Genomic DNA, 24,467 nt, shown 5'->3' with positions numbered 1-24,467 from the left:
ACAGTGTCATGAACCTCCATCCATAGATCTTCAGGCACTCTGTCTATCAAATCTAATCCCTGTCCCTTGGCAACTGCTAATGTGTTTTTCTCTCTACAGATTTGCTTGTTCTGGACATTTTATATGAATGTAATCATACAACATGTCGTCCTTTGTTATTGGTTTCTTTCACTTTGCATATTTTCATGGTTCTTCCATGTTGTAGACTGTATCAGTATTTTATTTCTTTTTCTTGCTAGATAATATTGTTTTATGTATAGACCACATTTATATATTAATCAGTTGATGGGTGTTTGGGTATTTGTACATTTTGACTGTTAATGACTAATGCTGCTGTGAACATCTGTGTACAAATTTTGGGGTGCGCATGTTTCATTTCTCTTGGATATACACCTGTGGGTGGAATTGCTGGGACATATAACTCTAGAACTGTAAGTCTAATATCTTGAGCAGCTGCTAGACTGTTTTCCACAGTGGCTACTCTGTTTTACATTTCTGTTAGCAATGTATGAAGGTTCCAATTTTTCTACCTCCTTGCCAAAACTCATTATTATCTGACTTTGTTATTCTGGCTATCCTAATATGTGTAAAATAATATCTCATTGTGGTTTTGATTGCATTTCCCTGATGATTAAAGATGTTGAGCAACTTTTCATGGAACTTTTGGCTATTTGTGTATCTTTGGAGAAATCTCTGTTCTTTGTCCATTTTCACATTGAGTTATTTGTCTTTCTATTTCTGAATTGTAAGCTTTCTTTATATATTCTGGATACTAGACCCTTATCAGATATGATTAACAGATATAAATCTTCCATTCTGTAGGTGTCTTCACTTTCTTGATGGCATAAAGGTTTTAGTTTTGTGTTTCATATTTAAGAAACTGGTGCCTGTTCAAAGTCATGAAAATTTCCTCATATGTTTTCTTCCAGGAGTTTCATAGTTTCATATCTTACATTTAGATCTTTAATCCATCTTTGTGAATTTTGTATAAAGTATGAGATAGGGGTCCAACGTCATTTTTTGCTTATAGATATTCAGTTGTCTTAGCACCATATGTTGTACAAATACTCTTTTACTCTTTGATTTGTCTTGGCACTGTTGTCTGATTGGAATTTTGATAGAGATTGCATTGAACAGTTTGGGGAATATTGGCATCTTAATTCTTATTAGTCTTCTAACTCATGAGAGTGTAATGACTTTTCACTCATTTAGATCATCTTTAATTTACTTCAAAAGTGTTTTCTATTTTTCAGTGTACAAATTTTGCATTTTTTGGTTAAATATATTTTTCTTTTGTTTGTTTCATTTATTTTAAACTAAGAAGCATCTTAGATTGGTCATTACATACATGTATTTTTATCCACTTTCCAGTTTTTCTTTTTTTTTAATTTTTGTTTTGTATTGGAGTATAGTCAGTTAACAATGTTGTGATAGTTTTGGGTGGACAACAAGGGGACTCAACCATACATGTACATGTATCCATTCTCCCCCAAACCCCCTCCCATCCAGGATGCCACATAACTCTGAGCAGAGTTCCCTGTGTGTATTCCTTAATGTTTCATTCTTTTGGTGCTATTGTGAGTGGAATTCTTTTGTTAATTCTGTTTTTGGATTGTCAAAACAGACAATATGTAGAAATATATTTATTATTTATATATATAAAATATATAGAAATATAATTGAATTCTTTATATTAGTCAAGTATCTTAAAATCATACCTAACTCATGTAACAGTTCTGATAGTTTTTTAGTGTTTTATTAGAATTTTATATATATGATATATACTCTCTGAAGAGAGGTAGTCTTACTTCTTCCTTCCAATCTGGATTGCTTTCTTTTTCTTGCCTAATTGCCCTGGCTAAAATTTCCTGTATAATACTATTCGAAATGGTGGGAGTGTTCTTCTTGTCTTGGTCCTGATCTTAGGGGGAATTATTAAATGTGATGTTATCTGTGGGTTTTCTTAGTTGTCCTGTTTCAAGTTGATGATGTCCTCTTCTATTTCTAGCTTATTCATTGTGCTTATTGTGAGTGTTGTGGTGGTGGTTTAGGCACCGAGTCGTGTCTGACTCCATGCCAGGCTCCTCTGTCTATGGGATTCTCCAGGCAAGAATACTGGAGTGGGTTGCCATTTCCTTCTCCAGGGGATTTTCCCAACCCAGGAATTGAACCTGGGTCTCCTGCGCTGCAGGTAGATTCTTTACCAGCTGAGCTATGAGGGAAGCCCAAAAGAGTGTTGGATTTTGTCAAATGCTTCTTCAATGCCAATTAAGATTTGTCAGGTGGTTTTTGGTCTTTTATTCTATTAATAATGGTGAGTGACATTAATCAGTTTTCATATGTTGAGTCAGCTTTACACACAGGGATATACCACACTTGGTCATGGTGTGTGATCCTTTATGTGTGTTGCTGGATTGGTTTGCTGCTATTTTGTTGAAGATTTTTGCATTTGTATAGTGAATATTTGTTTATAGTTTTCTTGTATTGTCTTTGTCTGGTTTTGGAATCAGGGAAAACTGGCTTCACAGAATGAGTTGGAAAGTGTTCCAATCTTTTCTGTATTTTGGAAGAATTTATGGGTTGGTATTCATTCTTAATGTTTCATAGCATTCACCAGTGAAGCCATCTGCTCCTGGACTTTTCTTTGTGGGAAGTTTTGTTTGCTAATTCAATTTCTTTACTTGTCATAGCTTTATTCAGATTACTGTCTTTGTAAGTTGATTTTAGTAGTCTGTGTTTTCTAGGAATTTGTCCATTTCATGTAGGTTTTTAATTTGTTATAGTTTTTTATAGTATTCTCTATAGCCCTTTGTAATCATTTATGTAAAGGTGGTAGTTATTTACTGATTTTAGTTTTGGATCTTCTCTCTTTTGTTCTTGTTCAGTCTGGCTAAGTGGTTGTCAATTCTTCTGATCTTTTCAAAGAATCAACCTTTTATTTTGTTGATTTTCTCTATTCTGTTATTCTCAACTCTATTTATTTCACTAATCATTTCCTTCTGGCTTTGGGTTTAGTTTGTTCTTCTTTCACTAATTTCTTGAAGTGGACAGTTAGGTTGTTGATTTGAAATCTTTTTAATTTTTAAAATTTAAAAGTTGAAAATTAAGATATAATTTACATAACATTGTGTAAGTTTAAGATGTATAGCATGCCAACTTGAGATCTTTTTTTATTCCATAAATTTATTTACAAACATAACAAGGCTGCTGAGTTCAAGTGTTTGATCCTTTTTTCAGAGATTGCACCTCTTAAAATAATCCTCTTCATATCCGTCTCATGGATAATTTTTTAAGCAGTAACTGTCTTACTATAAAGAAAAGTGCAGCAAATCCAGACCCAGAGCACAAAATCATGCTAGTAACTTCCACTTGTTTTCCACTGAAAATGGTATATTCTTCCCTGGACTTTCCTCCTAGTGGCTCCTGCAGACCACATAGATTGTGAACCTCTGGACGCTGTGTCCCATCATAGTGCCAAAGGCGCAGAGACTGAAGCCACAAGAGATGGCAACAGCATACCATGTGGTCTTTTCCTCGTGACCTTGTTCCCCTGCATTGAGATTTTTTTTTTTTAACTACAAGTGTTTACAGCTATAAATTTTCTCATAGCGTGGCTCTTGCTGCTTTTGTTACATACCGTAAGTTTAGTGTTTTAGTATTTTCTAACTTCCCTTACAATTTCTTCTTTGGCTCATTGGTTATTTAAGGGAGTAGTGTTTATTTTCACATCTATGTGTGAATTTCCTAAACTTTTTTTCTGCTATTGTTTTCCAGTTCCATTCCATTATCTTTGGAGAATATACTTTGTATGATTCCAATCCTTTAAATTTACCAAGACTCCTTTTATGGCCTGTTTTAGAGAATGTTACATGTGCACTTGAAAACAAAGTATATTCTGCCATTGTTATTTGGACTGTTTTATAGATGTTTGCTATATCTAGTTGACTTGAGTGTTGTTCAGGTTTTCTGGTTCCTTGTGAATCCTTTGTCTGGTTATGTTATCCATATTGAAAGTAGAGTATTGAAGTCTCTAACTATTATTATTGAATTATCTTTCTCCTTTCAATTCTGTCAGTTTGTAGTTGTTGCTTCTTATATTTGAGGTTTCTGTTGTTAGGTGCTTATGTGTTACACATGTACCTAATATGTTGACATACTTTCTACAAGTATGTCTTGTAGAAAGCATATATTTAGATGTTTTAAAATTGTTTTTTATTTCTGTTTTGATCCATTCTGCCAATCCTCACCTCTTGAGTGTTTAATCTATTTACATTTAATGTGATTACTGGTATATTAGGATTTATTGGATTGGCCAAAAAGTTCATTCAGGTTTCCTGGTAACATGTTATAGAAAAATCCAGTGAACTTTTTTGCCAACTGAATGTGCTGTACTTGGTTGCTGAGTCACGTCCGACTCTCTGTGACCCCGTGGACGATAGCCCACCAGTCTTCTGTGTCCGTGGGGATTCTCCAGGCAAGAATACTGGAGTGGGTTGCCATGCCCTCTTCCAGGGGATCTTCCCAACCCAGAGATCGAACCCAGGTCACCCACATTACAGGCAGATTCTTTATTGTCTGAGCCACCAGGGAAGCCCTGGCCAATCGAATATGTCTTCCATTTTGCTATTTGTTTTCTCTATGTCTTAACGTCTTTTTAGTTTCTCTGTTTCTCCTAGTCCTATACAAGAAATAAAGGGAGTCCTTAATGCTGAAATGAAGACTCTAGACAGTAACCCAAATCCACATGAAGAAATAGGCACTAATAAAGGTAACTACACAGATAAATACAAAAGACAGTAAACATACTTTTGCTTGTAACTTGTTTTCTATGTGAAAGGAGACAGCTGCATAAAGCAATGACTATAAAACCGTTGACAGGATTAAATTTTTTTGTATTAAATATTTTCTAGTATATGTTTTCATTAGCTTATTTCTTTCATTATAATATTCTTTATTTTTCTGGAGATTACAGTTAATATCTTAGAGCAATCTACTTTGGATTAATATTAAATTTCAATAGTATGCAAAAATTTTGTTTTAATAGAGTTCTTCTCATTTTCTCTTTCTTTGTAGTCTTATTGTCAAGCTGCATACTTTGTATTACAATCCTGTCAACAGTTTTATAGTTATTGCTTTATGCAGTTGTCTTTCATACAAAAAATAAGTTACAAGCAAAAATATGTTTACCGTCTTTTGTATTTATCTGTGTAGTTACCTTTTTAGTGCTTATTTCTTCATGTGGATTTGGGTTACTGTCTAGTGTCTTTTCATTTCAGCATTAAGGACTCCTTTTATTTCTTGTATAGGAAGAAATCTATTTTTTTCCTTAAAAAAATATTTTTAAGGAAAGGAAGCCCTTCTAGCATTGAATTCTTTTAGTTTACTGGGAATGACTTAGTTTCTCTTTCATTTTTGAAGGGTAGTTTTACTGGATATAGAATTTTTGATTGATATTCTTTGTCGTTTAGCACTGTGAATATGTCTTCCTGTGAATATGTCTCTGGCCTCTGTGGTTTTGACTGAGAAGTCAGCTCATTATCTTACTGAGGATTTTGATGCGTTGAGTCACTTTTTTCTTGGTATCTTCAATATCTTGTTTTGGCTTCTGACAGTTTGATTATAATGTGTTTAGCTATACATCTCTTCGATTTATCCTACTTGATGTTTAGAGGTTAATATTTTTGACTGAATTTAGGGTGTTTTCAGGTATTTCTATAAGTCTGATTTTTTCTTCTTTTTGTCTCTTCTGAAACTTTGGCTTATTTTGGTATGCTTGATGATATCCCATACATCTGAGGCTGAATTCATTTTTGTTTATTCTTCTTTCTGTTATTCAGACTGGAAAATTGATCCCTCTTTAAGTTTGCAGATTCTTCAGCTAGCTTAAATCTACTATGAAGCCCCTCTAGTGAATTTTTCATTTTAATTATTGTACTTTCCAACTCCAGAATGTCTACTTCTTTATTTTTTTAACTTCTTTTTTTTAAAGAATACTTTTTATCTCTATTGATACTCTCTATTTGGTGAGAAATCATTTTCATAATTCCTTTTAATTCTTTAGACATGCTCTTCTTTAGTTCTTTGAATGTATTTACAATAGTTGATTTAAACTCCTTATCTACTAAGTCTAATATCTGGGCTTCCTCGGGGATAGTTTTTATTGACTGTCATTTTTGCCCTGTATTTGGGTCATGCTCTCTTGTTTTGGTGTGTCCTTCATGGTTTTGCTGAAAAATGGACATTTTAAATATTGTAATGCAGCTACTCTGGAAATTACCCTCTCTCCCAGGGGTTTGTTGTTTTTGCTGTTTGCTTTGTTACTTTTTCGGACTAATTGTATTAACTCTGTACCCTTTGTCCTGTGTAACCTCTGAAGTCTCTGCTTGGTTTTCTTCATTTCAGTTCAGTTCAGTCTCTCAGTCGTGACCGACCCTTTGCGACCCCATGAATCACAGCACGCCAGGCCTCCCTGTCTATCACCAACTCCCGGAGTTCACTCACACTCATGTCCATCGAGTCGGTGATGCCATCCAGCCACCTCATTCTCTGTCGTCCACTTCTCCCGCCCCCAATCCTTCCCAGCATCAGAGTCTTTTCCAGTGAGTCAACTCTTCACATGAGGTGGCCAAAGTATTGGAGTTTCAGCTTCAGCATTAGTCCTTCCAATGAACACCCAGGATCGATCTCCTTTAGAATGGACTGGTTGGATCTCCTTGCAGTCCAAGGGACTCTCAAGAGTCTTTTCCAGCACCACAGTTCAAAAGCATCAATTCTTTGGCGATCATGGTTAGCAAATGATTGGGCAGATTTCCTTAAATGTATTCAACCCTTAAGTCCCCCAGCCTTGTGGAGGGGCTCTGTGAGTGTGTGTGTCTGTCTCTCTGTGTGTTGTGGCTCCCTTCATGCACCAGCAGCTTACATTGTGCCCTAACCTTTACTTTCTGCTTGTGTAGCACATCAAGATCAGACAGAGGTGAGAGATTAGGGCATTCCTAGGCCTTTCCTGAGTATGTACATGCCTTCCAGATTCCTAAAAATATGTTGAAGCTTTTCTGAACCTTCTACGTACATCTCTTTCATCAGTTTTTTTTTAAGTTTTTGAATCATTGTATTTGCCCCAGTTGTTGTTGCTACTGCAGACAGCTGTGGCATTTAAAAAATTGTCTCTGATTATTTTAACAAATGCCCTGGGATAGGATTGTTCACATTGAGGGTGCTCTGATTCAGGTCCGATAAGGATAAGCCCTGAGAATGGAGTTTATCCAGTGAGCTGCTGGACAGGTTAAGTATTACAATTCTTTTCTAAAATAATTTTATTTATTTTTGGCTGTACTGGATCTTCGTTGCTGTGCAGGCTTTTCTCTAGTTGTGGCAAGTGGATGCTACTCTCTAGTTGTGGTGCTCTGGCGTCTCAATGCAGTGGTTTCTCTTGGGGCAAGACACAGGCTTTAGAGCATGTGGGCTTCAGCAGTGGTATCTCCCGGCCTCTAGAGAGCAAGTTCAGCTGTTGTGGCGCACAGGCTTAGTTGCTCCACAGCACGTGGGATCTTCCTAAGCCAGTGATCGAACCTGTGTCTCATGCATTGGTGGGTGGATTCTTTACCACTGAGCCACCAGGGAGGCCCTAAGGGGTGCAGTTCTTTAGAGATGTGGTTTTGAAGGGAGCTGCTAACCTCTTCTGCTCCTTAAGTGGCTTCTGGGCTGCTGTTATTCACAGCTACCATGTTTATTGGTTGTTGGTTTCCCAGGCTTCCATGGAGCTGGGAAAAGGGAAATAGGGCAAATTGAAATGGCATAAAGCTTGCTCTGCTTATTGAAAGTCAGCTGCTTTTCATGAATAAATGTTTCTTAAATTGTTGCAAGCTTTTGGTTAGTTTTCAGATCTCTGAAAAAGTTGGCTTTGACCATTTGTGCCAGTGTTCTCATCAATTTTATTGAAGATCACGCTTTTAGAGGTCCTTCCTCTGCCATGCTGGATTTGTTGCCTTTAGCCTTTTCTTATATTTATGTCATAGAAATGTTTCATACGTTAGTTTCAGCACATTTTTTAGGTTACTGATAACTTCGAGACAATACATTTTGTTTTTCCTGTTTGCTTTTATTTTCCTGCACTCTGGTTAAGCTGGCTACTTATTATTTTCTGAACACATGCTGTCCCTTTCTAGTTTGAGGCTTCTTATTATCCTATTTTCTCTGCTCAAAACACTCTTTCTTCCATCACTCCCACAGTGGGAGTTCTGTTTATCTTCTAAGATTCATATATGAGCCCATGGATGTGATCCTTTCTTGGAAAACTTGTATTTTTTCACATCTTTTGTATGATCTTATAATTACACCATATATATACATAGAGAGAATATGCATCCTAGTTTCTTGTCTTTTCCACCCTCCTGCTAAATGCTAGTTCTTTGAAGGCAAACGATGAATCATACTCACTTATATGTGCAGTAAATATTTGTTTAATTGAAGTGTAAGAGTAAGGTTTTATAGCAAGAATGCTCCACATTTTGGCTATTGTTACTGGGAATTGCATTTTATTCATTTATTATTGAACTGAAGGAAGAGGTCTTCTCTGGAAAAATATACCAACTGCACACTATACTATATAATCTTTAGTAAGGTATAGGAATATAAAAGTATAAAGGCAAAATTCAATTTTTCTCATAGAAATTATTTTAATAGTGATTTCTTATCAAAGATTTGATACCCACATTTTTATGAAGAAGGTTGCAGAATTCCAGCTCTGAGTAACTTTGTGTCAGACACATAATTTCTCTTGACAGAAGGGGGGGATTTATTTACATTTGAGAGTGATTGTGCTGAAGCAAAACTAAACTGCAGAAAAACCACAGGAATTGTAGAGCTACTTGACCTGCTAGTTTTTGCCTTTCATGTATGTCTATTGTCTCTTCGGACCAGATCTAGCTCTCCATTCTTGATCCCATCTTGATGAATTCATCAGGGACTTACAGAAAGTGTACAAAAATGCATGTTATTCATTTATGCAAATAAAGCAGAATGCATACATGGATTTAGAGTTTTCTTCTTCATTCTAATTAGATCTGAGATGACTGAAATAGGATAATTCAAAAGCTAGGTGCATTTTTTAAACCATAGGCTAATGAAAGCATTATAACACTGCCAGAGTTTTAAGTTCACTTCATTTGCCTATTCATGTTGCCTATGTTGCTTTTTGTTCATGCCAAGCCTAGGGAAGCACCATGGAATTGTCATCATAGTTTTAGAGCCAGAGCTGGGTTCCAGCTTGGTTTGCCAGGTGTTGATATCTTAAATGAGTTGCTTATTCTTTCTGAGCTTCAGTTTCCTTGTGTGTAAAATGATTCTGGGCCAGAAGTGTTACTTTATCATCTGGTTTGTTGCAGTGAGACTAAGAGAGAACAAAAAAAAGTAAAATTCTGATTTATTCATCAATGAGAGTGTGAAATGATAGAGGCAGATGAAATAGACTGATCAGTAAAGAAAGTGGATTAGAAGAGCAAGGGCCAGAGGGGGAAAAACAAGAATTGAACTTTGTACTTTAGTCTTTCTGAACATAGTCAAACTGTATTTTCACATTGAAATCAGGAAGAAAGACCAATCAATATTCTAATTATACTGTAATTATAGTGAAGTGTTAGCTCTCTGGGATTTTAGTGAGAAAAAAATGTTTAGTGGGTTCACGCAACACTTATTTATTGATGCTCAATATGCAGGTAGGATAAAGATGTAGTCAGTATCTTTACAACTAATTACACTCATAGAATCTAGTTATATTAACTTACTGGCAATCAAGAATCCATTAACTCATTCAAAAGTCCCTACTTTCAAGAAGTTCACAATCTACTGAAAAAGGACAAATTACATAAGAAGAAATAAGATATGGGTAAGTACAAGGGCACTAGGAAGGACACCTGTGTCGTATGAAGCAGAGAGTTGTCAGGAAAGCTTTCTAGAAGAGATAATCTTGAAACTGAATATTGAAGGATGAGTGGGAGTCTTAAGTGGTGCTTCAGGTTGTTAAGATGAAGGCAGCATTGGGTGAGAGAGTGTGTGTGCATTAGGGGTGTTGATGATGTGGAGTAGTAAAAGCAGAGGCTGAGGGGCAGGTAAGGACTAGATCATGAAGGGACTTATGTTATGGTGAGGATTTTTTTCTGAAAGAAGTAGAAAGCCATTGAAGAGTTTTAAGCAGGGGAGTGTCATAAGTTTATTTACATTTTAGAGGGAACTCTCTTGAAACAGGATAGTGAATGAACTGATTATAGGAAGTCAGAGAGTACTAGTCAGTAGGCTGTGGAGTTATCTTTGAGAATAAGATGAGGGTGAGAATTAAAGCCATACCAGCAAGGGAAGAAAAGGGAGAAGAAAAGATTGAAGAGCTATAAAGGAGGAAGAATTGACAGGACTTTACCTGCTGTGTATGAAGAGATTAAGGAAGAAGCTACAAAAAGGCTCCCAGATTTTTAACTTGTGCATTTGGGAGGAAGTGGTTCATTTACTAGTAGAGAAAACTGAAGAGGAGGATTAATTTACTAGAGAAGATATGTTCCATATGGTGTTCTTTGAATTTGACAGGCCCAGTGGAACATCCAGATAGAGTTTATCCCTTGGTTTTTGAATGGTCAGTTCTTGGGATTTAGCATAGAAGTTTTGGCTGCATATAGATTTGTGAGGCATCAGAAAATAAATAGGGGGCTGCCATAGATGAAGCTGGGTGAGTGTAGGAGTGTGGTTGAGGGAACCCAATTGTTCTTTGTTGTTCAGTCATTAAGTTGTGTTCTGACTCTTTGTGACTCTATGGACTGGAGCATGCCAGGCTCCTGTCTTCCACTGTCTCCTGGAGTTTGCTCAAATTCATGTTCATTGAGTTGGTGATGCAACTCATCCTCTGCTGCTGGATTCTCCCTCAATCTTTCCAAGCATCAGGGTCTTTTCCAAAGAATTGGATCTTCGCATCAGGTGGCCAAAGTATTGGAGCTTCAGCAGCAGTCCTTCCAATGAATATTCAGGGTTGATTTCCTTTAGGATTGACTGGTTTGCTCTCCTTGCAGTTCAGGGGACTCTCAAGAGTCTTCTCCAGCACTTCTCCAGTTTGAAAGCATCAGCTCTTTGGTGCTTGGCCTTCTTTGTGGTCCAACTCTCACATCTGTATATGACTACTGGAAAAACAAATGGTGGTGGTGGTTTAGTCACTAAGTCGTGTCCAACTCTTTCAACCCCATGGACTGTAGCCTGCCAGGCTCCTCTGTCCATGGGATTCTCCAGGCAGGAATACTGGAGTGGGTTGCCATTTCCTTCTCCAGAGGATCTTCCCTACCCAGGAATGAAACCTGGGTGTCCTTCATTGCAGGCAGATTCTTTACTGACTGAGCTACAAGGGAAGCCCCAGAAAAACCAATGCCATAAGTTAAATAATGTTTTGTGACTGGTTTAAAATTTTATATATGTAGTCGGGGCTTTCTATTTTGTTCCATTAATTAATATTAATATCATAACAGTTAAAATATTTTTGCTACCACCTTAATATCTGTATGGTTCTTTCCAAAGTCTTGGAAAAGTTGTTTTTCCCATCTGCTATGAATTTTGTAGATTCAATTGAAAAAGCTTAGTTGGAATAATGACTGGGATTGCAAAATTGTTTCATGGCCTCCAGATTACTTTGGTTTTGTTTATTTGTAGTTCCTGGTTTCATTTTTGACATTATTTGTTGAACATTTCCTTTCTTTTAGATGACTCTGTAGGCATTTTAAGAAGATTTAAGAAAGAAGATTTCACTAGTGCTTATTCATCTATAAATTCCTTTATATTTTATTTGATAATAATGCACCTGCTGCATGAGTGATGAATGGGTTTTAATTTGTGCTCTAAGGGAGTTTATGGTTCAGTGGGGGTAAACTAACCACAATACAGTGCATGAGTATGCAAACCTATGTGTTTTTACCAAGGCTTGAGGTTACAGAAGAGGAAGCAGTTGATTTTGAGGGGAAGGGGGATGAGTAAAGAGCACTGAGGAGGCAAGTACGAAAGAGAACGGGGCTTGACTCAGGAGGCAGCAGTCGTGTGGTCTGAGGCCAGGTGTGTGTGGATGCGGGGTGGTCCTGGAAGGGGAGTGCCAAGACGTGAAGCTAGAGGATGAGCAGAAGCCAGTGTATGAGGGGTGCCACAGGCCTGTGTTTTTCAGAGGTCCTTTCACATGTTGTTCACCTGGTGGTCACAGCAGCACTGGGAAACAAGAGAACTTGCAGGTATTCCTTTATCTTTGCATTGTCTCTTCGGTCTTACTTCTTATACTTTCTACTCTAATTACATCTGGAAAAGAGTTTATCATTATCCCTGTTTTATGAATGAGGAACTTGATGCTCAATGATTTATCTAGTTCCATATGGCTAAGATAAAATGAATTTCAGATTAGAGCCCAAGTCTTCTGGCTCATATACTAGGCTGCCTTTATATTATTTCAGTATCATCTTCTTTTCTATTTTTCCTGTTGTAGTTACTTGAATAGTTTCCTGTTCTAAACTTGAGAGGATGGTGGGAAAATTGCCCAATTAAATAACTGAATGAGAGTCTATAGTTTGAGCAAATTTGTTTTTTCTTTTCTTTGTGTTCTGTCTCATCGGTGACTTAAAAAGACAATAAATATAAGTGAAGAATCGAGGGTAGTAATGGTTAGCCTGCCATGGCCGTCTGATTTATAAGTCTGAGAAGGTTAGAACTTGGTAACTTGAACATTTTATTTTGTTTTATTTCATTTAACCCTTTTATTATAAAAATTTTCAAACATATGCAGAAATAAATTATGTTGAGCCCTCAAGTGTCCATCGCTCAGCTTCAACAGTGATTAACTCATAGTCATCTAATTTCTCTCCTTCCCACACATCTGCCTTCAGATATTTTTGAAGTAATTCCCAGATATCATTTCATTGGATTTGAACTTTAGAAATGCCATGCCTGAGTTTAACTGTGCTCTTGTCTCTATTCTGTCTCTATTTGTGTCCTAGACATTCAGTTCAGTTGCTCAGTCGTGTCCGACTCTTTGTGACCCCATGAACTGCAGCACGCCAGGCCTCCCTGTCCATCACCAACTCTCGGAGTCCACCCAGTCCACCCATGTCCATTGAGTCGGTGATGCCATCCAACTATCATCCTCTGTCATCACCTTCTCGTCCTGCCCTTAATCTTTCCCAGCATCAGGGTCTTTTCAAATGAGTCAGCTCTTCGCATGAGGTGGCCAAAGTATTGAAGTTTCAGCTTCAACATCAGTCCTTCCAATGAACACCCAGGACTGATCTCCCCCAGGATGGACTGGTTGGATCTCCTTGCAGTCCAAAGGACTCTCAAGAGTCTTCTCCAACAGCACAGTTCAAAAGCATCAATTCTTAGCCGCTCAGCTTTCTTTGTAGTCCAACTCTCACGTCCACACATGACCACTGGAAAAACTTAGCCTTGACTTGACGGACCTTTGTTGACAAAGTAATATCTCTGCTTTTTAATATGCTATCTATTTTTTTTTATATCATACACTATAGACTTTATTATTATTATTTTTTAAATATCAGATATGCTTTATCTGCTGAGTCTTATACCCATCAGTCTCCCTCTTCCATAATTATTACCTAGAGGTCTTTTAAAATAAGTAATATTCTCATTATGCACCTAGCAGCTCAGAGTTACAGCACAGAGTTAAATAACTCCTTCTCTATGTCATTCTCTTTTTTTTTTTTCTTTAAAAACTTAATAGCATTTATACATTGAAGGTATTTGATTTTCTTGTAACTAGCACTTCAAATGCAACAAGCATTTGAAGCAACAAGCATTTGACCCAACAAGTAAAACTTTCTACAGTTCATAACTTTTATAAATAAAATAAATTAAATGTACAGTGAATAAGTTCTCTGAAATATTTCAATATTTCTGCAGGTCTAGTAACATTGTAAAATACATTTCAACTAAAATTCACAAATCTAAAAACCTGTTAGGCATTTTTAGGCGTTTTAAGTTGGAAATGAAGACCAATGTTACATCGTAATATGCCAATTACAAATAGTACTTCAAATAGCAAATACTACAGTTTGTCCCAAACTTTAAAAACTATTCATGAACTCAACACTGAACTATTGATGGCTATGAGAATTGTTTCCTAGCCTTTTTGAAAATTTCAACCCATTTACGTTTAAGGTAATTATTGATAAGTACAATCCCGTAGCCATTTTCTTTATTGCTTTGGGTTCAAGTTTATACACTCTTTCTGTGTTTCCTGTCTATAGAAGATCCTTTAGCATTTGTTGGAGAGCTGGTTTGGTGATGCTGAATTCCCTCAGCTTTTGCTTGTCTGTAAAGCTTTTGATTTCTCCTTCATATTTGAATGAGATCCTTGCTGGGTATAGTAATCTGGGCTGTAGGGTATTTTCTTTCATCACTTTAAGTATGTCTTGCCACTCCCTTCTGGCCTGAAGAGTTTCTGTTGAAAGATCAGCTGTTATCCTTATGGGAATCCCCTTATGTGTTATTTGCTGCTTTTCCCTTGCTGCTTTTAATATTTGTTCTTTGTGTTTGATCTTTGTTAATTTGATTAATATGTGTCTTGGAGTATTTCGCCTTGGGTTTATCCTGTTGGGGACTCTCTGGGTTTCTTGGACTTGGGTGATTATTTCTTTCCCTATTTTAGGGAAGTTTTCAACTATTATCTCCTCAAGTATTCTCTCATGGTCTTTCTTTTTGTCTTCTTCTTCTGGGACTCCTATGATTCGAATGTTGGAGCGTTTAACATTGTCCCAGAGGTCTCTAATATTGTCCTCATTTCTTTTAATTTGTTTTTCTTTTTTCCTCTCTGTTTCATTTATTTGTATAATTCTATCTTCTAGTTCGCTTATCCTGTCTTCTGCCTCTGTTATTCTACTGTTTGTTCCCTCCAGAGTGTTTCTGATCTCATCTATTGCATTATTCATTGTATATTGACTCTTTTTTATTTCTTCTAAGTCCTTATTAAATCTTTCTTCCATCTTCTCAATCCTTTTCTCCAGGTTATTTATCTGTAACTCCATTTTGCTGTCAAGATTTTGAATCATTTTCACCATCAAAATTTGAAATTCTTTATCAGGTAAATTCCCTATATCTTCTTCTTTTGTTTGTGTTGGTGGGCAATTATCTTGTTCCTTTACTTGCTGGGTATTTCTCTGCCTCTTCATCTTGCTTATATTGCTTTGCTTGGGGTGGCCTTTCCCTCTTCTTGCAGTTTGTGGAGTTCTCTTTATTATGTAGTTTCTTCGCTGTGTGTGGGGTTGGACGGGTGACTTGTCCGGGTTCCCTGGTTAGGGAAGCATGTGTCGGTGTTCTGGTGGGTGGAGCTGGATTTCTTCTCTCTCCTTTGGAAGACAATGGGCTGCTTTTCTGGGAGCCTGATGTCCTCTGCCAGTATTCAGAAGTTGTTTTGTGGACTTTACTCCACGTTCAAATGTTCTTTTGATGAATTTGTGGGGGAGAGTGTGGTCTCGCCGTCTTATCCCTCCGCCGTCTTGTTCCTTCCTCCCCAGAACACTGGATTCTTCTATTCCACTTGGTCATGGAGTATCTCTTCCCAGCTGCTCCAGCAAGGTGCAGCCGCTGTACCTTACCTTGGACGAGGGTTATCTCCTCAAGGCCACCCCTCCTGCTTTGAATGTGGATCAGCTCCTCTCGGCCCTCCGGTGCGCAAGCAGCCACCGCCTCCTGAACGTGGTACAGCTCCTCTCGGCCACCGCCCTAACCCTGGGCGCGGGGTAGCTCATCTCAGCCACGATTCTGCACGTGGTTGGTTGCGCCGGAGCCGGGCGTCTCTCGCGTCTGCGCCGCCGGAGCCGGGCGTCTCTCGCCTAATATGCTATCTATTTTGGTCATAACTTTCCTTCCAAGGAGTAAGCGTCTTTTAATTTCATGACTGCAATCACCATCTGCAGTGATTTTGGAGCCCAAAAAATAAAGTCAGCCACTGTTCCCACTGTTTCCCCATCTATTTCCCATGAAGTGATGGGCCTGGATGCCATGATGTTAGTTTTCTGAATGTTGAGCTTTAAGCCAACTTTTTCATTCTTCTCTTTCACTTTCATCAAGAGGCTCTTTAGTTCTTCTTCACTTTCTGCCGTAAGGGTGGTGTCATCTGCATATCTGAGGTTATTGATATTTCTCCCAGCAATCTTGATTCCAGCTTGTGCTTCATCCAGCCCAGCATTCCTCATGATGTACTCTGCATATAAGTTAAATAAGCAGAGTGACAATATACAGTCTTGACATACTCCTTTTCCTATTTGGAACCAGTCTGTTGTTCCATGTCCAGTTCTAACTATTGCTTCCTGACCTGCATGCAGGTTTCTCAAGAGGCAGGTCAGGTGGTCTGGTATTCCCATCTCTTTCAGAATTTTCCACAATTTATTGTGAACCACACAGTCAAAGGCTTTGGTATAGTCAATAAAGCAGAAATAGATGTTTTTCTGGAACTCTCTTGCTTTTTTGATGATCCAGCAGATGTTGGCAATTTGATCTCTGGTGCCTCTGCCTTTTCTAAAACCAACTTGAACATCTGAAAGTTCATGATTCATGTATTGCTGAAGCCTGGCTTGGAGAATTTGAGCATTACTTTGCTGGCGTGTGAGATGAGTGCAGTTGTGCGGTAGTTTGAGCATTCTTTGGCACTACCTTTCTTTGGGATTGGAGTGAAAACTGACCTTTTCCAGTCCTGTGGCCACTGATGAGTTATCCAAATTTGCTGACATATTGAATGTAGCACTTTCACAGCATCATCTTTCAGGATTTGAAATAGCTCAACTGGAATTCCATCACCTCCACTAGCTTTGTTTGTAGTGATGCTTCCCTAAGGCCCACTTGACTTCACATTCCAGGATGTCTGGCTCTAGGTGAGTGTGAGTGATCACAGCATTGTGATTATCTTGGTCATGAAGATCTTTTTTGTACAGTTCTTCTGTGTATTCTTGCCACCTCTTCTTAATATCTTCTGCTTCTGTTAGGTCCATACCATTTCTGTCCTTTATCGAGCCCATCTTTACATGAAATGTTCCCTTGGTATCTCTAATTTTCTTGAAGAGGTCTCTAATCTTTCCCATTCTATTGTTTTCCTCTATTTCTTTGCATTGATCACTGAGGAAGGCTTTCTTATCTCTCCTTGCTATTCTTTGGAACTCTGCATTCAGATGCTTATATCTTTCCTTTTCTCCTTTGCTTTTCGCTTCTCTTCTTTTCACAGCTATTTGTAAGACCTCCTCAGACAGCCATTTTGCTTTTTTGCATTTCTTTTTCTTGGGGATGGTCTTGATCCCTGTCTCCTATACCATGTCATGAACCTCCGTCCATAGTTCATCAGGCACTCTGTCTATCAGATCTAGTCCCTTAAATCTGTTTCTTACTTCCATTGTATAATCATAAGGGATTTGATTTAGGTCATACCTGAATGGTCTAGTGGTTTTCCCCACTTTCTTCAATTTAAGTCTGAATTTGGCAATAAGTAGTTCATGATCTGAGCCACTGTCAGCTCCCAGTCTTGTTTTTGCTGACTGTATAGCGCTTCTCCATCCTTGGCTGCACAGAATATAATCAGTTTAATTTTGGTGTTGACTATCTGGTGATGTCTATGTGTGGAGTCTTCTCTTGTGTTGTTGGAAGAGGGTGTTGGCTATGACCAATGCGTTCTCTTGGCAAAACTCTGTTAGCCTTTGCCCTGCTTCATTCTGTACTTCAAGGCCAAATTTGCCTGTTACTCCAGGTGTTTCTTGACTTCCTACTTTAGCATTCCCGTCCCCTATAATGAAAAGGACATCTATTTTGGGTGTTAGTTCTAGAAGGTCTTATAGGTCTTCATAGAACCGTTCAACTTCAACTTCTTCAGCGTTACTGGTCTGGGCATAGACTTGGATTACCATGATATTGAATGGTTTGCCTTGGAAACGAACAGAGATCTTTCTGTCGTTTTTGAGATTGCATCCAGGTACTGCATTTTGGACTCTTGTTGACTGTGAGGCATTAGGTCCAGCTTTTTCCCTTCTGGCCATGGGGTTTATTGAAACCAAAATCGCAGTACACTCCCAAAGTCCCAGTAGATTCCCAGAGATTAGCAGTTGTGTACACTATAGTCTTCTTACCATTTGTTTTAGTGCCAGTCCCCAGTGGGTGGCTAGAAAAAGATGTTCCTATGTTGGTACTCTCATCATGAGCTGACATAAAGATTGGTTTTACTGCAGGTTTTACAGGGTTTATTTGAAGTGTCTGCTGAATGACAAAACTCATTTAAATTAACCCTTGGACACTTACTAATCGTCAAGTTCAAACACATGAATTTTTCCTTTTACTAAAAAGCTGGAAGCAAATAGAGAAACCATCTCTGGACAGGACTTTGGACAGGAGGCAAGGTAGCGTTGGCTGTTTCTGTTTGCCACATTGGTTGGCATGAATAAGCACAGAAAGCAAGAAGCTAATGATTAACAAAGGAAAGAAAGCTTTTAGGGGATTGTTGCGTTCCTATAATTTATCTTTTGCTGGAAAATCTACCCAGAATATCTTTGTATGTAGCACATGGCTACCTTCCAGATTTAAAGGAAGGGTGTAAAGAATGTGCTCATGAGTACATGTGGGCTTGTGTGTATGTGCCGAGTGTTGGGCATATTCTGCTGACTACCAATCTCTTACACCCCTTTGTTTGTTGACTGAAACTGTTTGCTTAGAAATCTTTATAAAATTTACAGTGATCCAAGTATGGAAGTATAATGTCAGCCTTTTCTTTTTCTCTAGAACTTTATTTCTGGGAGTCTTTCATTTGGCTTTCTCGGGAAGAGAAGTCTTGTTAATAGTAATTTTTCAGATATGTCTGAGGCTGTGCTTTTTCATCCTTCTGGAGATGAAAATGAGACTGAACTTGCTCGTGTTTCCTTCTAGCTCAGCCTCAGCTTTATAAATGTCCCAGTTGAGAAAATGTTGAGCCTCCTTGTCTGAAAATACAGTGATGTGGACTTTAGAAAATGGAAAGAGGCCAGTAGAGCATGTGTGTGCATATGCAGGCAGACAGTGGTCAAATTTGTCATGGTAATTATCAGACAAGCTTATACTGCACTTTCTTCTTAAATTATGGAACTACTTTTTTCCAGAGATTGAGAAGAATCAGTATCAAGGTATGAATAGAGGCCTCAAGCTCTGCAGAGTCTCTTTTCTATAGATATTTTCTTCTCAGTCTGAGTAGTTTATTGATGCTTTTTGAAGGCTCCGTGTACACTGGGACCTTGAGCTCTGTGAAGCATGCTGTGGTAGGGGACGGGACATAGACAAGGTTTCTGAGCTTCAGGACTTTAAAATCTTTTGGAGTAAGTAAAATATACCCGATAAATGAAGGGTGACCTTTGAAGAACAGGTAAGATTTAAAGAGGTGGTGAGAAGAATGTGCTACTTGGGCCTTGGACCAAATAATGTAAAGTAGCACTCATGCTCTATGATTCTTCAAGTTAAGAAACATCTAAAGACAGGAACTTAGGCTTCATAAACTTAGTGAAAAGTAATGAGAATATTTCTGGGGAAGCTGCGAATCCTCTTCTTTTCCTTTTCTGTATCTCTTACAAGGCCTTTGAATACTGTCTTACTTGCTTTTGAACATTGGGAAGGGGAGATAGAACATACTTTTTTCTCCTAAGTGTGTTGGGGAAGACAGTGTTCAATACAACAGTAATAAAAGCCTGAAAAAAATCACCTCAAATTATGTTAATTGACTCAATCATCAAGTTGTGAGGACACATGCTGGGATACATGGCAGGGTTTTCTTTACCCCAAACTGTCCCTTAGTGAAGAGGAAGTTCCCTTCATTTGAGTCCTTATTAAGCCTCTAATGTGAAGAAGCCTCTATTATTTCACTTTGAACAGCAAACTACTGTTTTGGAATAGTGTTAATAAGCCTGACTTCCATCAGTGCTTTTGATGACTATTGACAGAATCAGTAGAATGAGACAGAGGAATTTAACGTGAGATTTAGTGTTGCTGCTGCTACTGCTGCTGCTAAGTCGCTTCAGTTGTGTCCGACTCTGAGCGACCCTATAGACGGCAGCCCACCAGGCTGTCTTCAAATAAACCTTTTCAAGACCATTTTGAAAGATAATGCCAGGCTTTGAGCAGAGGACTGATATGTTCTGACTTAAGTTTTGGAAAGATCTCTTTGGCTGTTGAGTTGAAAATAGACTGTGGGGGGCAGGAGTTGAAGTAAGGACACCTTTCAGAAATCCTGGTGGAGAATCTGTATGGTCCTTATGAAAGTATTAAGTGGTGGGATTCTGACTATATTTTGAAGGGAGAGCTGGCAGAAATTTTGTCAGATTTGAATGTAGGTTAAGGAGAAAGAGGTAAATGAAATATGTATTAAAAGTTTTAAAATCAAGCACATCTTATACCCTTTGGACTAGCAATTTTTCTTTTAAAAATTCAGAGTAGAAGGACTTCCTTGGTGGTCCAGTGGTTAAGAATCTACCTGCCAATGCAGGGGACGGGTTCGATCCCTGGTCCAGGAAGATCTCACATGCCACGGAACAGCTAAGCCCGGGCTCCACAACTACTGAGCATTCTGGAGCCTCAAGCCGCATTGTTGGTTTCATTTCCATGGAACTCAGGAGTGCACTTGTTAGGTTGTATGATAAGTATATGTTCACATTTATTAGACTCTACCAGACTCTTTTTTTCTTTAATTTTTATTGGAGTATTGTTGATTTACAGTGTTGTGTTAGTTGCTGCTGTACAGAAGGTGAATCAGTTATGCACTCTTTTTTAGATTCTTTCCCCATGTATGTCATTCGACTCCACCAGACTCTTTTATAGTGGGTGTACCATTGTGCAATGTGTGAGAATGAGTTGCTCCTTATCTTTGTCAGCACTTGATATTGTCTGTCAGAATTTTTTATTTGAGCCATCCTAATAAGTGTGTAGTCCTTTTTTTTTAAGCATTATTATTGAAATGTAATCCACATACCATAAATTTTCCCACAACCTGGGTTTAGAACACTTTCATCACCCCAAAAAGAAACCACGTTTGTCACTTCCATCTTTCTTTTCCCCTCAGCCCCAGGAAACTACTAATTTTTGTCTCTACAAGTTTGCCTTTTCTGCATATTTTGTATAAATGAGATCATACAATATGGGATCTTTTATGAGCTTCTTTAGATGATTAGCATAATGTTTTTAAGGTTCATCCAAATTGTAACATGTATCAGTACTCCTTTTTATGACTGAATAATACTCTGTTGCATGGATGTACCATTTATTATTTACTCATTTATCAGTTGATGGACATTTGGGTTATTGCTACTTTTTGTTGATGAATAATGATGTTATGAACATTTGTGTACAAGTTCTTTTTGTGGGCACATGTATTCAGTTCTCTTGGGTGGAATTGCCGGATGGTATGGTAACTCCATGTTTCATTTTTTGAGGAACTGCCTTACTGTTTTCTAAAATGACTATGCCCTCACCAATTTACACTCCCACCCACTGGCATATATGAGGGTTTCACTTTCTCCACATCTTCATTTGTTACTGTCTGTTTTTGATTGTTGCTGTTTAGTGGGTTTGAAGTGGTATCCCATTTTGGTATTGATTTGCATTTTCCTAAGACTAACATGATGAGTTGACTCACTGGAAAAGACTCTGATGCTGGGAAGGATTTGGGGCAGGAGGAGAAGGGGACGACAGAGAATGAGATGGCTGGATGGCATCACCAACTTGATGGACGTGAGTTTGGGTGAACTCCAGGAGTTGGTGATGGACAGGGAGGCCTGGCGTGCTGTGATTCATGGGGTTGCGAAGAGTCAGACACGACTGAGCGACTGAACTGAATTGAACTGAAGACTAACATTGTTGAGCATTTTTTCATGTGCTAATTAACTACTGTATACCTTCTTTGGAGAAGCATCTGTTTAGAGTTTTTGTCCATTTTTTATTGGGTTATTTGTCCTCATTGATGAATTGTAAGTTCTTTATATTTTCTGGATACAAGTCCCTTACTGGAAATGTGATTTGCATATATCTTCTCCCAGTTTTTGGTTTGTCTCTCACTTTTAGGATATTGTCCTTTGAAGTACAGATGTTTTAATTTTGATGAGGTCTAGTTTATCTGTTCTTTCTTTGTCTCTTTTACTTTTGGTGTTGTAGCTAAGAAACTATGACCTAACACAAGGTCACAAAAGTTTGCACTTCTGTTTTTGTCTAAGAGTTTTATCATTTTAGGGCTTCCGTTTAGGTCTCTAGCTCATTCTGAGCTGGCTTTTGGAACAGGCGCTCCGCTTCACTCCTTCACACGTGGGTGCCCAGCTGTCCCAGTGCCACTCTTCCCTCACCTAGTTGTCTCGGCATCCTTGTCAAAAGTCAGGTGATCGTGAATCTCATGGTTTGTTTCTGGACTTGCAGTCATCTGTATGCCTGTTTCATAATGCTCATATTGCGTTAACTTCATTACTGTCATCGTGTAGTGAGATTTGTGTTTTGTTTTTAATTTTTTCACTGCACTGCATGGCATGTGGGCTCCTAGTTTCCCGGGCCAGGAGTCGAACCTGCACCCTTTGCACTAGAACCACAGTCCTAACTCTGGACTGCCATGGAAGTCCCTGTAGTAAGTTTTGAAATTGGGAATTGTGAATCTTACAACTTTGTTTTTTAAAATAGTTTTGGCCAGAGTGAGATCATATAAACCCAAATAGAATTAAGTAACTCCCTGCTTAGAATCTTTATGTGAGTCATATCTGATAGTAACTATGATAAAATTTTATATCCCTATCCTGATCCACAAGATTTTTTTATTTTAAAAAATATGTATTTATTTATTGAGGTCTTAGTTGTGATATGCAGGATCTTTCATTGTGGCACACAGACTCAGGAGTGGGTGGACTCTAGCTATGGTATGTAGGCTGTCTAGCTGCAGCATGTGGGGTTAGTTGTCCCACAGCATGTAGGATCTTAGCTCCCTGACCAGGGACTGAACTTGTGTCTCTTGCACTGAAAGGTGGGTTCTTAACCATTGGACCACGGGGGCAGTCCCTGACTCGTGAGATCTGACCCCTGCCCATCTTTCCAGTGTCATTTCTCATTCACTTTCTTCCTGCTCCTTCAAAGCTTGAAGAATGCCTTCCATTGCAGCGCTTTTGTGTATCCGTTTACTTTTGCTTAGAATTCTCTTCTTAGCATTGTTTACCTAATTCCTACTCATTCTTCAGATTTTTACCTATCAGTTTTTAAGAAAGGCTATTCCAATTATTTTTAAAATACTTGTTTTTCTTTTCCTACTTACAAAGGTAATACATGTTCACTGTAGCAAATTTGAAAAATAAGGAAAGGTATCTTACAAGAAAACCAGAGAATAAGCATTTAATGTTGTAAAGACATCTAACTATCTTGTTATTTGGTCCTTTGGCTTTATTTTCTTTTTCTGTTTGGAAGCCTGCAGAACTGTTTCATTCACCTTTGAGGTTGAATTGTATTTGAAATTTGAAATCATCGTATTTGAAATTGCCAGGATGTTTCCAGATTGAGTTTATTGTCATTTGTTTTGCTTGAAGGGTAGGCCCCCACATGTATAAACTAATGTCTCTTTTCATTTCAGAAAGATTTTTTTCCCCTTTGTGCTTGTGCTACAGTTTTAATTTCTTCAGCCAAAATGTTATTTTCCTCAGGTTGAATCTTAATTCTCCATTCTTTATATTTCTGTCTTTTCTCTCCATTATATTCTTTCCTTCCCACTTACTCCCTTTTAAATTAAATACTGGTGTAACATCTGAACTGTGCCTTCTATGTTATGGATACAGTTTTCTGCATAGATATTTCAATGCTATATTGTTACCAATTATCTTAATTTTTTGTTTGCAGTCTTTTTGTTTATGAAAAAGGTTTTATTTACTTATTTTTGGCTGTGCGGGATCTCTGTTGCTCTGATTGGGCTTTCTATAGTTGTGGCAAGCAGGGGCTTTTGTTACGGTGTGGGGGCTTCTTCTTGTGGCGACTTCTCTTGTTGTGGAGCCACGGGCTCTAGGTGTGCCGGCTTCAATGGTTGCAGCGTGCGGGCTCAGTAGTTGTGACAAACAGGTTTATGAGCTACAGCCTCAACCTACTCGAGCTCTTCTCGCTCCTTGCACACGTGCCAGCTGGAACATCACACTGGCAGCACAGTGGGGCATGTGCATTATGCTCTTATTCACCCTGAGCGATCTCCATTGATTCCTGCAGCAAAGGCTCTAGGCCTTGTAGTTTGTTCTGCCTTGCCCTACTCTGCCGAACCTCTGCATCTGCTGAGTGGATGAATGGGGGGGTGGGAGTAGTCAGGCACAAATACTGGAGGTTCTCACTGTTCTGACTCAGTGTTGAGCAGTTTTTAAAACATAAATGCTTCTTGGGTTGTTGTATTTCTTTGGTCAGTTTCATCCTGTTTTATAATTTGTTTTTGCGGCCCGGGGGTAGGGGAGGGGGCA

General features: G+C 38.3%; 1 protein-coding gene and 1 pseudogene across 5 annotated transcripts in view; one reads left to right on the top strand and one right to left on the bottom strand.

Annotated features, from left to right (window-relative positions):
- Positions 1-24,467, top strand: part of TPST1 (tyrosylprotein sulfotransferase 1) — a 95,424-nt gene that overhangs the window by 14,581 nt on the left and 56,376 nt on the right. Inside the window, exon 2 of one of the 5 annotated variants that reach the window (XM_055409963.2) lies at positions 15,024-15,100. The exons of 3 other annotated variants lie outside the window; for them this stretch is intronic. The gene's annotated coding sequence lies outside the window, so the exon portion shown is untranslated. Of the gene's footprint in view, positions 1-15,023; positions 15,101-15,696; positions 15,718-24,467 lie in introns of those variants that run through there. One more of the 5 variants, XM_055409962.2, reaches the window with a different exon arrangement.
- Positions 3,265-3,470, bottom strand: LOC148773639 (cytochrome c oxidase subunit 7C, mitochondrial pseudogene; annotated as a pseudogene).

This window comes from Moschus berezovskii, chromosome 27 (genome assembly GCF_049115385.1).
Source record: "Moschus berezovskii isolate FMDL1 chromosome 27, NW_MosBer_1.0, whole genome shotgun sequence".
Classification (NCBI taxonomy): domain Eukaryota; kingdom Metazoa; phylum Chordata; class Mammalia; order Artiodactyla; family Moschidae; genus Moschus; species Moschus berezovskii.
The sequence above is the reverse complement of the archived record's forward strand: the minus strand, read 5'-3'. Positions and strand labels throughout refer to the sequence as shown.